Source organism: Triticum urartu, chromosome 1 (genome assembly GCF_003073215.2).
Source record: "Triticum urartu cultivar G1812 chromosome 1, Tu2.1, whole genome shotgun sequence".
Taxonomy (NCBI): Eukaryota; Viridiplantae; Streptophyta; class Magnoliopsida; order Poales; family Poaceae; genus Triticum; species Triticum urartu.
In genome coordinates, this window is record NC_053022.1 from 352,915,495 (window position 1) to 352,929,213 (window position 13,719).

Below are 13,719 nucleotides of genomic sequence, written 5' to 3' on the forward strand. Positions count from 1 at the left end.
CCGAAAATAAAAGTTCTCCAAATGCCCTGAAATTTAAATATGATTTTTCTGGAATATTTGAGAATATTTGGCACTGAGAACACAGCAGGGGGTCAACCACCTGCCCACGAGGGTGGAGGGCGCGCCCTACCCCCTGGGCGCGCCCCCTGCCTCGTGGGCCCACGTGGCCCTCCTCCACTTATCCTTTCCACACACTCCTTCTTCCTCCCCCAAACACGAATAACCAGCTCAAACCCGAGTCCAAGCTCGTTTTGCTGCCATTTTCGATCTCCTTGCTCAAAGAACCTCTCACAAAACTGCTTGGGGAGATTGTTCCTTGGTATGTGACTCCTCCATTGGTCCAATTAGTTTTTCTTCTAGTGCTTTATTCATTGAAAATTTAGGCTGCCTAGGTGACCATGTTCTTGAGCTTGCATGTCAAATTTATATGGTTCCAAGTAGTTTTGATGCATGATATAGGCTCTAGGCACTTGTAGGAGTAGTTTCTATCAATATTATTGAGTTTGGTTTACTTTCATTTTGAAGTTACTAAAAATTTCAGAATTTTTCAGAAAATGATGAAGAGACTTTTGAGGGGCTCATCGAGCCGAAGCTCGAAGGAAAAGGCATATAAGCCTAAGTATAATCCGCCTCGCACCGGGGAGGTTCGGTCGTGTGAATGGCCTTCCGATGATTTCTTGAGAGCAGCCGGAATTTATGAAGATTTTTATGAATTGGCTAAGAATGCAGGCATCACCGCTTTCCTCCACGACCAACGCGATCAGTATCTCTTACTCACAAATATCTTTGTGCAAAACTTTCATTTCCATTCTAGGAGCTCACCACCTACGGTGGAGTTTCAATTAAATGACGAGCATAAGGAGATGTCACTTTTTGATTTTTGTCGGGTTTGTTTAGTCCCTTTCGAGGGCAAGATAGCGGAACCACATCGCGGGGATGTGGATGGGTTTTGATACTATCACTGTAGGGGAAACAAGGGAGGTTTCCGATGCATGAATCACTAGCATACATTTTCCTGTTTTACGCTATTTTGCATTATTTGCTAGTCGTTGTTTAATTGGTCGCGGAAACTATGGAAACCTTAGTATCCCTGATATTATTATTTTGCTCCACGGTTTATTCGGTGATAACTCTATTAGTATGGGCGGCATTATTGCCAAACGGTTAAGTCTGAACCGTACAAAGGGCCCCATCTTTGGAGGCATCTATGCTTCACGCCTTGCTGCACATTTTAACATACCTATTAGGCATTATGAGAAGGAAGAAAAAGTGTTGCCTCATGTTTATTTAGATTATAAGAGTATGGTGGCACATGATTTCATTGTTAAGAATAGGGAAGGAGAGCTTAAATACAAATTGTTCTTTGATAAACATCATCCTGAGACTATTACCCTGCCTGCTCCTTCTTTGTTTGATTTATCTGCAGGTCAGTACCTTGTTCCGTTAGAGGCTATTCACGCCCACCGGAACCCTGCACCAGCCATGGAGCCAGAGCCGAAACCACAAGTTGATCCTTCATGACAGTCTAATTACCAGTGGGATCCGGAGATGATTGCCAACCAGTGGCCAATCAGAGTCTTCTTCTTCATTCGCAGTACGACCCCAACTATTATTATGGATATCCGCCAGGCCAGCATGACCATAGAGCAACTTAGGCTAAAAGCCTATAGCTTGGGGGAGTACGTATTTCCTACCGACATTACATTTATGTTCACACACTCATTGCTAGATGTCGGTGCTCATACTTTTTCATTGTATCATCCATGCTAGTTTACTTTCCTTTTTATGCCTTCTTCTTGTGTGTTTAATAAACCTTAAGAAAAACCAAAAAATAGTTGTAGTTTTTAATTAGTTGCTTTCCATGCTTGTAGTAGTAATTAAAAAATAAACCCAAAAATATTTCCTGATCTTCTTTTGCTTGTTGGGAGCTTTCCCGTGTATATAGTTTTATTTCTTTTATTTTCTTTGGGGGTCGATAGGAGAAGACCATGATTAAATTGTTGAGGAGGCTCTTATATGCATAATTGTTGATCTGACAAAGAGCCCATATTACCTTGTCTTCTCCTGTTTATTGAATGCTTGCAGATTCCAGCTTAGTCCAATGCACATGCACACTTATTATTATTCACATCGCTCGGTCATGCAAGTGAAAGCCAATTATGACGATATATGATGGACTGACTGAGATGAGAAAGGTTGGTAGGAACTCGACCTCCTTTGTTTTTGTAAATATGATTAGTTCATCATTCCTGATTCGGCCTATTATGAATAAACATGTTTGCAATGACAACTAGATATCATAGTTCTTGTGCCATGCTTGATTAGCTATGAGTTATAATGGTTTACCTTGCATGCCAACATGCTATTGAAATGGTTATGATGTGGTATGATAGGGTGGTATCCTCCTCTGAATGATTTAAGTGACTTGACTTGGCGCATGTTCACGCATGTAGTTGAAACAAAATCAACATAGCCTTCACGATATTTATGTTCATGGTGGATTATATCCTACTCATGCTTGCATTCGGTGTTGATTAATTTTAATGCATGTTCATGACTGTCGGTGTCAAAACCGGCGGATCTCGGGTAGGGGGTCCCGAACTGTGCGTCTAGGCCGGATGGTAACAGGAGGCAAGGGACACGAAGTTTTACCCAGGTTCGGGCCCTCTCGATGGAGGTAAAACCCTACGTCCTGCTTGATTAATATTGATGATATGGGTAGTACAAGAGTAGATCTACCACGAGATCGGAGAGGCTAAACCCTAGAAGCTAGCCTATGGTATGATTGTTGTTCTGTATGTTATCCTACGGACTAAAACCCTTCGGTTTATATAGACACCGGAGGGGGTTAGGGTTACACAAAGTCGGTTACAATGGTAGGAGATCTGCATATCTGTATCGCCAAGTTTGCCTTCCACGCCAAGGAAAGTCCCTTCCGGACACGGGACGAAGTCTTCAATCTTGTATCTTCATAGTCCAGGAGTCCGGCTGAAGGTATAGTCCGGCCATCCGGACACCCCCTAATCCAGGACTCCCTCAGTAGCCCCTGAACCAGGCTTCAATGACGACGAGTCCGGCGCGCAGATTGTCTTTGGCATTGCAAGGCGGGTTCCTCCTCCGAGTACTTCATAGAAGATTTTGAACACAAACATAGTGTCCGGCTCTGCAAAATAAGTTTCCACATATTGCCATAGAGAGAATAACATTTACACAAATCTAATCTGCTGACGTATTCCGTAGTGTGACACACCACGGCCAAGCCTTTATACGAGTCGTTTCATTATCCCACCTCAGCGCGTCATGCGAGGCGGTTTCCTTGGCACGTCTTGTTAAAGCAGAGATCGTGTCCCCTTATTCCGGGATTCTCATCAATACGGGCGTGGGTAACCCAACCGCTTCTAGGACTCCTAGATTATAGGCAAGTCCAAACGGACACGGAGAAGACGCTTGATATTCACCCTCTTTATAAAGGGACAAGGCTTTTATTTTTTCCCCCGTGCTCAATCGAATCCTTCCCCCACCTCAAGCTCAAGCGCCCAAAGTTCAGGTCAGGTGCTCCGAACCTTCAGTCATGTCCGGATCTAGCCTTCAAGGCTGATGGGTTCCTTCCTCCGTCACGGAAGAAGACATCAAAAAGTTGAGGGAGGCCAGATATCTGACCGCCGAGATTTTGCATCGGCTGCCTCCTCGAGGGCAGGCCGTCCCCACCCCCGAACCCAACGAGAACATCGTGTTCGTCTCCCACTTCTTTCGAGATCTAGGCCTTGCTCTGGATCCTTTCGTCAGGGGTTTGATGTTTTACTACGGGCTAGACTTCCATGATCTAGCTCCGGACTCCTTTCTTCATATCACGACATTTATTGTCGTGTGCGAGGCCTTCCTCCGGGTTACCCCTCACTTTGGCCTATGGCTCAAGACCTTTGAAGTGAAGCCGAAGATGATCGAGGGGCAACATGCAGCGTGTGGAGGTGCCTCAATATGCAAGATGATGGGAGCTCCGTGGCCCAAAGGTTCCATCCCAGAGGTGTCTGAATTGTGGCAACCAGAGTGGTTCTACATCACGGCTCCTAGAAGTGCCAAGTGGGTGCCCCCCTGTTTTCTGCTCGGCCCTCCACCACAGCTGATGTCATGGATCAGCAGAGGTCTGAGCTGGGGTCCAGCCAAGGACGTGCCTATACTGCAAAGCCGCATTCGAGATCTCTTCAATGGAGATTTCAGTTTGGTTGCGGTAATACAAGTTATGCTGGTTCGTCAAGTCCAGCCTTGCAAATGCCGGCCTCTTCGCCTGTGGGAGTTCAACCCCGAGGGACTGCGTGTCATTCAAAATTTTCTCGGCCTGACGCACGAGGAGATGTACAAGTCATTCTTCGGACCTCAGGTGGAGTGTCCGGAAATCACCGAGGACGTGGGCCTGAGCAGTAACCGTGCCGCTGAACAAGTAAGGAATCTTCCGGCCGAACATACTATCTCTCATTTGTTATGAAGTTATTTCTGAGAGTTCGCTTTTTGACCAGGACTGGCTAACAAAGGCGAAGTTGATTCGATGTTCGGCCCCCCTCCCTGAGGGTTTGGAAAATCCGGTATTGGAAAAGATGCTCCAGACCACACCTTGCCTAGAGCCCTTGAAGGAAGATACTGTGGAGGATAATGCGGGCAGACGCGGGCCCCCAATGCTGCCCATTCTAGCGGAGGGAGAGAGCGTCTCCATGAAGGAAGACGACCAGAAGAGGAAAAGGACTGCGCCCGGGGATTCGGAAGCCGAAGCTTCCAAACAGGAGAAGAAGTCTCCCACAGAGGGTCCTACCTTGGGGGCGCTGTTGCCGCACAAAGTCCGCGGGGGGATCAATTCTCCCGCGAGTCGTAAGTGACCCGAAATACTTTAATAGTACAGATATGCCATCTTTTTCTTCTGAGAAAATAACCACCGCATATATTTTTGCAGTTCGAGGCCTTAGCCCCTCTCAAATGAGCTCGTCTTCGGGGGATCTTCTTCCAGAGATGATGGAGAGCGAAACGCCTCCTCCGGACTCCTCCGCTCCGGAAGCGGGCGACCCTGAAGTGTCGTCGCGGAGGGCCTCTCCGAGTCCGGTGAGGCCAGAAGATAATCCCATTGACCCCCGAAGCTCCCAGTGTCCGGCTCCCGAAGAGAGCAGACAAAAGAGTCCGGCACCGTCTAGTGTGCGATCGGATGTTCTGAGGGAGTTGGTGGGGCGAGCGGCCATCTCAGATGAACACCGTGTGCTGATGAATACGGTGATGGAGAGAATATCGTCCGCCGAAAGCGGATTGCATGAAGCTTTTATGAGTCTACTGACAGGCTTTGAGGTACGTAAAAGAATGTATGATAGTCCTGCACATGCTAGGTGTGCCCTGTGTAGATAGTAGCCCCTGAGACTCTGGTTGTCGTCGGAAACGACGACGAACAGAGGATCATATTCCCAGGTAATAACCATACTGCCTCTATGTGCAGGTGATGGAAGCTCCGGTGGCTAGCCGGACTAGCGAGTTTGCCCATTTAGAACGGCAGTTGGATGCGGCAGACGCCGACATCGAGCTTGTTAACAAAAGGCTTGACGAGGCACAGGGTAAGTGTCATTATCTGGTAAAGGCCACATAGGAAGAGCAGCATGATGCCAGTATCTTTAATATGTTGTGACTGCAGATGGAGCTGCCACTGTGAAGCCTTGCGGGCAGAACTTGCCCGAGCCAAGGAACAAGCGAGGTTGGGTAATGCGGCTGCTTTGAAGGCGGCCGAAGAGTTGCAAGCCGAGAAGGCCGCGCATGGCGAGAGCCGAGACAAGATGGCCATAGAATTAAAAGCCGCCGCCGACCGTTGCCGGGTTCTTGAAAAGGAAAACCAAGCGAAGGCATCGGACCTTGAGAAGGCTGCTGCGACGAGAAAAGGACCTCCGCTCTGCTATGAGGGCAAAGAAGGAGGAGCTGCGGGAAGCCGGGGATATTGTAGCTGGGAAATCCTTTATGTTGCGGAGGAAGTTCGGAGATCCACGGTATGCCCCTCTGGATCGGCTGTGGAGTTCGGAGGATGTATATATGGATTTGGCGGCGAGCGCTGCCGATGCGGCCAAGTATTTCCAGGGTCAGACGGACCGTGAAGTAGACCAGCTGTTTTGGAGACAATTCCATTCTCCCGAGCGTCCGCTTTCATTGACTGACCAATTAGCCGAATGGGCCGAACTAAATAGGTTGTCCGGACTCTCCATGAGGTCTGTTGTGGATCAGCTATGGCCGGAAAGGTCAAAACCGAACAGCTATTTCAGCTTGGTGCAGCAGTTCCTTGACGTGGTGCCGCGCATTAATGCGATGAAGAGGTCGGCGTGCATAGAGGGCGCACGGATGGCCTTTGCCCATGTTAAAGCATACTGGGCGGAGATGGATGCTACCACTATTGCAGCGCGGGATTCGGCCATAGGTCGAAGGGCTGCTGAGCACTACTTTGAAGAAGTTCTTGAGGGTGCTTGTTTGATAGAGACCCACTGCTCAAAGAATATTATGTTTGAGTGATATGTAATCTCATTGTAAGCAAAATGCTTTTATAAATTTTTATAAGGCTATTTTTATACTTTTGCCTGAAAGTAATATGATGCCTCCTGGGCGGCCGTTTATGTATACACGTGTATAACCTGAAAGATTGCAGCCGTCGGCTTCAACCCTCACGCATATAATGCGGAGGTGCTCGCAAAAACACGCGTTCACACTTAACCCAACGTCTTGGTCCTATTAAGGAGGTGATAGCGGAGCAAGTGAGGCAACCGGACTATAATGCTTTAGCACTTTCACTTAGCCATAGGAGTTTGACAGTGGGGCTACTAGATAGCCCCTGGTGGCTCCGCACTCTCCCGATCTCGGGGTGCATACATGCCTGGCCGGAAAACGGCCCTTCGTTAAGGCGGAGGAATTCTAACATTCCCACAGGTCATCGAGTGGTTGACCAGTCTCACGCTATATCATGACAGTCAGTTTTCGGCTTTCTCTACTGAGGTGCTTGTCCGGATGAACCCGGGCACAATGCAGTAGTTCTCCTGGTGCTACCTTAGCCGGTAAAGCGGAACGTAAGGCACCAAAACACAGGAGCCGGGCAAACCCAACATTTGACCAAAGACAATGATTCGGAGCTGATGCATATAGGGCCAAACTCGCGACGCCGAACACTCCCTAAGGTATTTGGTCTTTGTGGTATAAACCGGGCCTAAATAATGGCCTTTGTAAGAAGCCCCTTGTGTCCAGGTACGTGCATTGTTCTGGCGTGGCCACATGCCAAGACATCAGCATCCTTCTCAACAGTGGATATGTATCAACAAGAGATAGTAAAAAAGGTTTACGCAGGGTCTTAATCTAAAAAGAATCCTTGGAGCGGGTCCCTGCTGCACGTCTGCGCCTGTGTCTCCGTTGTGCCGTATCCTGGACGGGTGTAGCACGATGATCGTCTGTAAAAGAGAGGAATTTAGGTGAAAAAAGTTGTCGTGCAAAAATATAGTTTGTTAAAGAAACCATGTATAATTCAAGGTGAGAAGAAATTGCCACTTGTCTGCGCGTGTTGAGCCCCTTGTATTGACAAATAGGGGTGTGACCGTTTATTCGGTATAAGTAGCGGCGCCGGACTCGATTAGTTGTGTCTGAGGTCTTGACGACCTATTGGATGCTTTCGCTGGTCCGGGCGCCTTTAGTGTGCGGCTGCCAAGGCAGCCTCACTCTCTTCGGCGCGCAGAGATCGATTGATATTTCCGTGCACTGTAATGACGCCACGTGGACCGAGCATCTTGAGTGTGAGGGAGGCGTAGTGTGGTATTGCATTAAAGCGAGCGAAAGCTTCTCGTCCGAGTAGTGCTTGATAGCCGCTTTGAAACGGAGCGATGTGGAAAGTTAAATGCTCGCGACGGAAGTTATCGGGGGAGCTGAATATAACTTGTAGTAGGAGGGAGCCCGTACAACGAGCCCCTAGGCCTGGCATTACTCCTTTAAAGGTAGTATTGCGATGGCGAATTTGTGTTGGGTCTAACCCCATCCAGCGGATTGTATCCTGATATATTAGGTTTAGGCTACTGCCGCCGTCCATCAAGACTCGTGTGAAGTGATATCCGCCAATTACTGGGTCTAATACCAGGGCAGCCCATCCAGCATGTCGGATACTTGCTGAGTAATCGCGATGGTCGAAAGTGATCAGTTGAGACGACCAGTGGCAGGACTTCGCGTTGACAGGCACTTGGGTATATTTTCCTGGGGGTGTCGCGTTGTTTTTTCCCTTGATCACGTGTAACATGTTTACTGTTTTGACTTCTGGTGGAAATTTCTTTTGTTCCCCCGTGTCTTGCTTGGGGGGGCCCGTCCTCGTCTTCACTTGGTGTATCCTCCCCCTTGTGTACGGCGTTGAGCTTGCCGGACTGCTTGAAGACCCAACATTCTCTGAGGGTATGATTAGCAGGTTTACCAGGGGTACTATGGATCTGACATACTTGGTCCAGAATTTTGTTGAGGCTGGACAGTTCATCTCTGGTGCCTTTAGGGGGCGGCTTTTGACCTGGCCGAGAGCTTTTGAATCCGGCATTTACTGCCGTGCCCTTCGTGTTGTCTTCTTTATTCCGGCGTTTGTTATTGCTTTGTGCCGTGATTTCCCGTTTCCATCTCTAACTTCAGATGTACTGGGGTCACTGGTGCTGCATCTGGCTAGCTAGCTGTCCTCACCCGCGCAAAAGCGGGTCATGAGGTTTGTTAATGCGGCCATCGTTCTCGGCTTATTTTGGCCGAGGTGTCTGGCGAGCCATTCGTCACGGACGCTATGCTTGAAAGCTGCCAAGGCTTCGGCGTCCGGATAGTCGACAATCTGGTTCTTTTTAATAAGAAACCTGTTCCAAAGCTTTCGGGCTGACTCTCCGGGCTGTTGAGTTATATGACTCAAATCGTCCACATCCGGAGGTCGGACATAAGTCCCTTGAAAATTTGCCCGAAAGGCGTCTTCGAGCTGTTCCCAACTTCCAATGGAGCTTTCGGGGAGGCCTTTGAGCCAGTGACGAGCTGGCCCTTTGAGCTTGAGGGGTAAGTACTTGATGGCGTGGAGATCATCTCCTCGAGCCATATGGCTGTGAAGGATGTAGTCCTCAATCCAGACCCCAGGGTCTGTTGTTCCGTCATATGCCTCTATGTTTACGGGCTTGAATCCCTCTGGAAATTCATGGTCCAGCAACTCATCGGTGAAACATAGGGGGTGTGCGGCACCCCTGTAGCTGGGTGTACCGCGTTGTTTGGATGTTTGTTGTGTTGCATTGTATGCTGGGGTGCGCTTGCGTGGTCCATAGATGGATCTTGTTGCACCGTCCTTTGGGTGCGAGCCCTCGCATGGGTCGCGTATTGTATTGTGAGCGGCATTGTATGCCGCTCTGTGTTGGTAGAGGGGTCGTCTATCTGACCAGGTGGCTGCTTTGATATTTGGTTGTGGGGGGTCTGAGGCCTCCTCATCGAATTCGGGTAGCAGCTTCCGCTTTGGGTAGCTCTTGGAGGGGCGATTGTCGCCGTACCTTGCTGCAGTGTTGAGTATTTTACTCCATCTGATTTGGAGTGTGTCTTGTGCGGCCTTGAGCCTTTGCTTCTGCTTTTTAAGACTCCTTGCGGTGGCGACGAGCCTTTTACGGGCATTCTGCTGCTCCGGGTGCCTGTCCGGCGTTATGTCATCCGGACCATTATCCTTGATAGAGTTTGTTTGTTCGGTTTGATTATCCGGATTGCCGTTGTCCGGCAGCGGTTCTCCCTGCTCCAGCGCTGGGTCTGTGTGATTGCTATTTCTATCGAGGCGGGATTTGGGGCGGCGCTTGCGTCGCCAGTTTGACTGCCTTTCGAGGGAACAAGCCTTCGGTGCGTCCTTCCGCTCCTCGTCGTCATCTTTTGGTGCGTCCACCATGTATACGTCATATGACGAGGTGGCGTTCCAGGGCCCAATAGGCGCTGGTTCTTCATCGTCTCCTTCATCGGCGTCCATACCGTCAATGTCTTCGGAGTCGAAGTCGAGCATGTCGGTTAAATCGTCGACAGTGGCTACAAAGTGGGTGGTGGGTGGGCTTTGAATTTCTTCATCGTCCGTATCCCAACCTTGCTGACCGTAGTCGGCCAGGGCTCTCCTGATAAAGAGAGACTTTAGTGATTTCATAATATCGTCGAAGGGCGAGTGTTGAAAGATGTCCGCGGTAGGAAAATCCATGATCGGCGCCCAATCGGTTTCGATCGGCACAGGCGCGAATGGCTCGGAGTCTGGAGAGGAGTCCGGCTCCTTGGAGTCATGAGTCTCATAGAGTGCGGGGCTGGTGTTTAGCTCGATCGCCGTTGGGATCATAGCCCCCGAGGTGGCGTCCAACCACCCATCCTCGATCGGCGCAGTTGGCTCCGAAATAAGGGTCGAAGCCGATGCGGGTCCGGCCTCCAGGGCACTGTTCGGCGGCAGAGCTAGATCATGCTCGTCGTGACAGTGCGGCGCGCTCGGCAGTGGCTCGAATCCGTCGAAGATCAAGTCCCCGTGGATGTCAGCCATGTAGTTTGAACTTCCAAATCTGACCTGACGGCCAGGGGCGTAGCTTTCGATCTGCTCCAGATGGCCAAGTGAATTGGCCCGCAGTGCGAAGCTGCCGAAGACAAAGATCTGTCCGGGGAGGAAGGTCTCGCCCTGGAATGCATCGCCATTGATGATCGTAGGAGTCATCAAGCCTGACGTCGACGACACAGAGGAACTCTCAATGAAAGCACCAATGCCGGTGTCAAAACCGGCAGATCTCGGGTAGGGGGTCCCGAACTGTGCGTCTAGGCCAGATGGTAACAGGAGGCAAGGGACACGAAGTTTTACCCAGGTTCGGGCCCTCTCAATGGAGGGAAAACCCTCAGCCCTGCTTGATTAATATTGATGATATGAGTAGTACAAGAGTAGATCTACCACGAGATCGGAGAGGCTAAACCCTAGAAGCTAGCCTATGGTCTGATTGTATGTTGTCAATGTTGTCCTACGGACTAAAACCCTCTGGTTTATATAGACACCGGAGTGGGTTAGGGTTACACAAAGTCGGTTACAATGGTAGGAGATCTGCATATCCGTATTACCAAGCTTGCCTTCCACGCCAAGGAAAGTCCCTTCCGGACACGGGACGAAATCTTCAATATTGTATCTTCATAGTCCAGGAGTCCGGCTGAAGGTATAATCCGGCCATCCGGACACCCCCTAATCCAGGACTCCCTCAATGACTGTTGTCGCTCTCTAGCTGGTCGCTTCTCAGTCTTTTGCTAGCCTTCACCTGTACTAAGCGGGAATACTGCTTGTGCATCCAATCCCTTAAACCCCAAAGTTATTCCAATGAGTCCACCATACCTACCTATATACGGTATCTACCTGCCGTTCCAAGTAAATTTGTATGTGCCAAACTCTAAACCTTCAAATAAATATCCTGTTTTGTATGCTCGAATAGCTCATGTATCAACTAGGGCTGTCTATCTTCCATGTTAGGCGGGTTATTCTCAAGAGGAGTGGACTCCGCTCCTCACTCACGAGAAAATGGCTGGTCACCGGGATGCCCAGTCCCATGCTTTATGCAAACTAAATCAAAATAATTGCAAACAAAACTCCCCCTGGGACTCTTGTTAGTTGGAGGCACTCGTTGTTTCGAGCAAGCCATGGATTGATGCTTGTTGGTGGAGGGGGAGTATAAACTTTACCATTCTGTTTGGGAACCGCCTATAATGTGTGTAGCATGGAAGATATCGCCATCTCTTGGTTGTTATGTTGACAATGAAAGTATACCGCTCAAAATATTATTCATCTCTATTTCAAAACCGAGCTCTGGCACCTCTACAAATCCCTGCTTCCCTCTGCGAAGGGCCTATCTATTTACTTTCATGTTGAGTCATCATCCTCTTATTAAAAAGCGACAGTTGGAGAGCACCGTTGTCATTTGCATTCATTACTGTTAGTTTACATTGAGTATGACTTGACTGGATCTCTTTTACCATGAATTACAATGTCTAGTCAGTCCTTGGTCTTTAAAGGTGCTCTGCATTTATGTTTTGCGGTCTCAGAAAGGGCTAGCGAGATACCATCCTGTTATATCATATTATGATTGTTTTGAGAAAGTCTTGTCATCCGAGATTTATTATTATGGCTCGCTAGTTGATTATGCCATTGATATGAGTGAACTTGAGACCTAAGCGTTATTGCGAATGTGGTTAGTTATAATCTTTGCTGAAAACTTGAATGCTGGCTTTACATATTTACAACAACAAGAGCAAACAGAGTTTGTAAAAGTTTTTCTTTATCACTTTCAGTTTGTCAACTGAATTGCTTGAGGACAAGCAAAGGTTTAAGCTTGGGGGAGTTGATACGTCTCCGTCGTATCTACTTTTCCAAACACTTTTGCCCTTGTTTTGGACTCTAACTTGCATGATTTGAATGGAACTAACCCGGACTGACGCTGTTTTTCAGCAGAATTACCATGGTGTTATTTATGTGCAGAAACAAGCGTTCTCGAAATGACCTGAAACTTCACGGAGCAAATTTTGGAAAATATAAAAAATACCTGCAAAAGATGAAGGCCAGGGGGCCCACCACCTGTCCACGAGGGTGGGGGCGCGCCTGCTCCCCAGGGCACGCGCCTACCTCGTGGGCCCCCTGGAGCTCCTCCGACTTCAACTCCAACTCTATATATTGTGTTTCGGGGAGAAAAAAATCAGGGAGAAGAAATCATCGCATTTTACAATACGGAGACGCCGCCAAGCCCTAAAACCTCTCGGGAGGGTTGATCTGGAGTCCGTTCGGGGCTCCAGAGAGGGGAATCCGTCGCCATCGTCATCATCAACCATCCTCCATCACCAATTTCATGATGCTCACCGCCGTGCGTGAGTAATTCCATCGTAGGCTTGCTGGACGGTGATGGGTTGGATATTCTATCATGTAATCGAGTTAGTTTTGTTAGGGTTTGATCCCTAGTATCCACTATGTTCTGAGATTGATGTTGCTATGACTTTGCTATGCTTAATGCTTGTCACTAGGGCCCGAGTGCCATGATTTCAGATCTGAACCTATTATGTTTTCATCAATATATGAGAGTTCTTGATCCTATCTTGCAAGTCTATAGTCACCTATTATGTGTTATGATCCGTTAACCCCGAAGTGACAATAATCGGGATACTTACCGGTAATGACCGTAGTTTGAGGAGTTCATGTATTCACTATGTGTTAATGCTTTGTTCCGGTATTCTATTAAAAGGAGGCCTTAATATCCCTTAGTTTCTGTAAGGACCGCGCTGCCACGGGAGGGTAGGACAAAAGATTTCATGCAAGTTCTTTTCCATAAGCACGTATGACTATATTCGGAATACATGCCTACATTACATTGATGAAATGGAGCTAGTTCTATGTCACCCTAGGTTATGATTGTTACATGATGAACCGCATCCGGCATAATTCTCCATCACTGATCCACTGCCTATGAGCTTTCCATATATTGTTCTTCGCTTATTTACTATTCCGTTGCTATTCCTATCATCACTACAAAATATCAAAAACATTACTTTTACTACCGTTACCACTACTATCATATTACTATGCTACTAAACACTTTGCTGCAGATATTAAGTTTCCAAGTGTGGTTGAATTGACAACTCAGCTGCTAATACTGGAGAATATTCTTTGGCTCCCCTTGTGTTGAATCAATAAATTTGGGTTGAATACTTTAC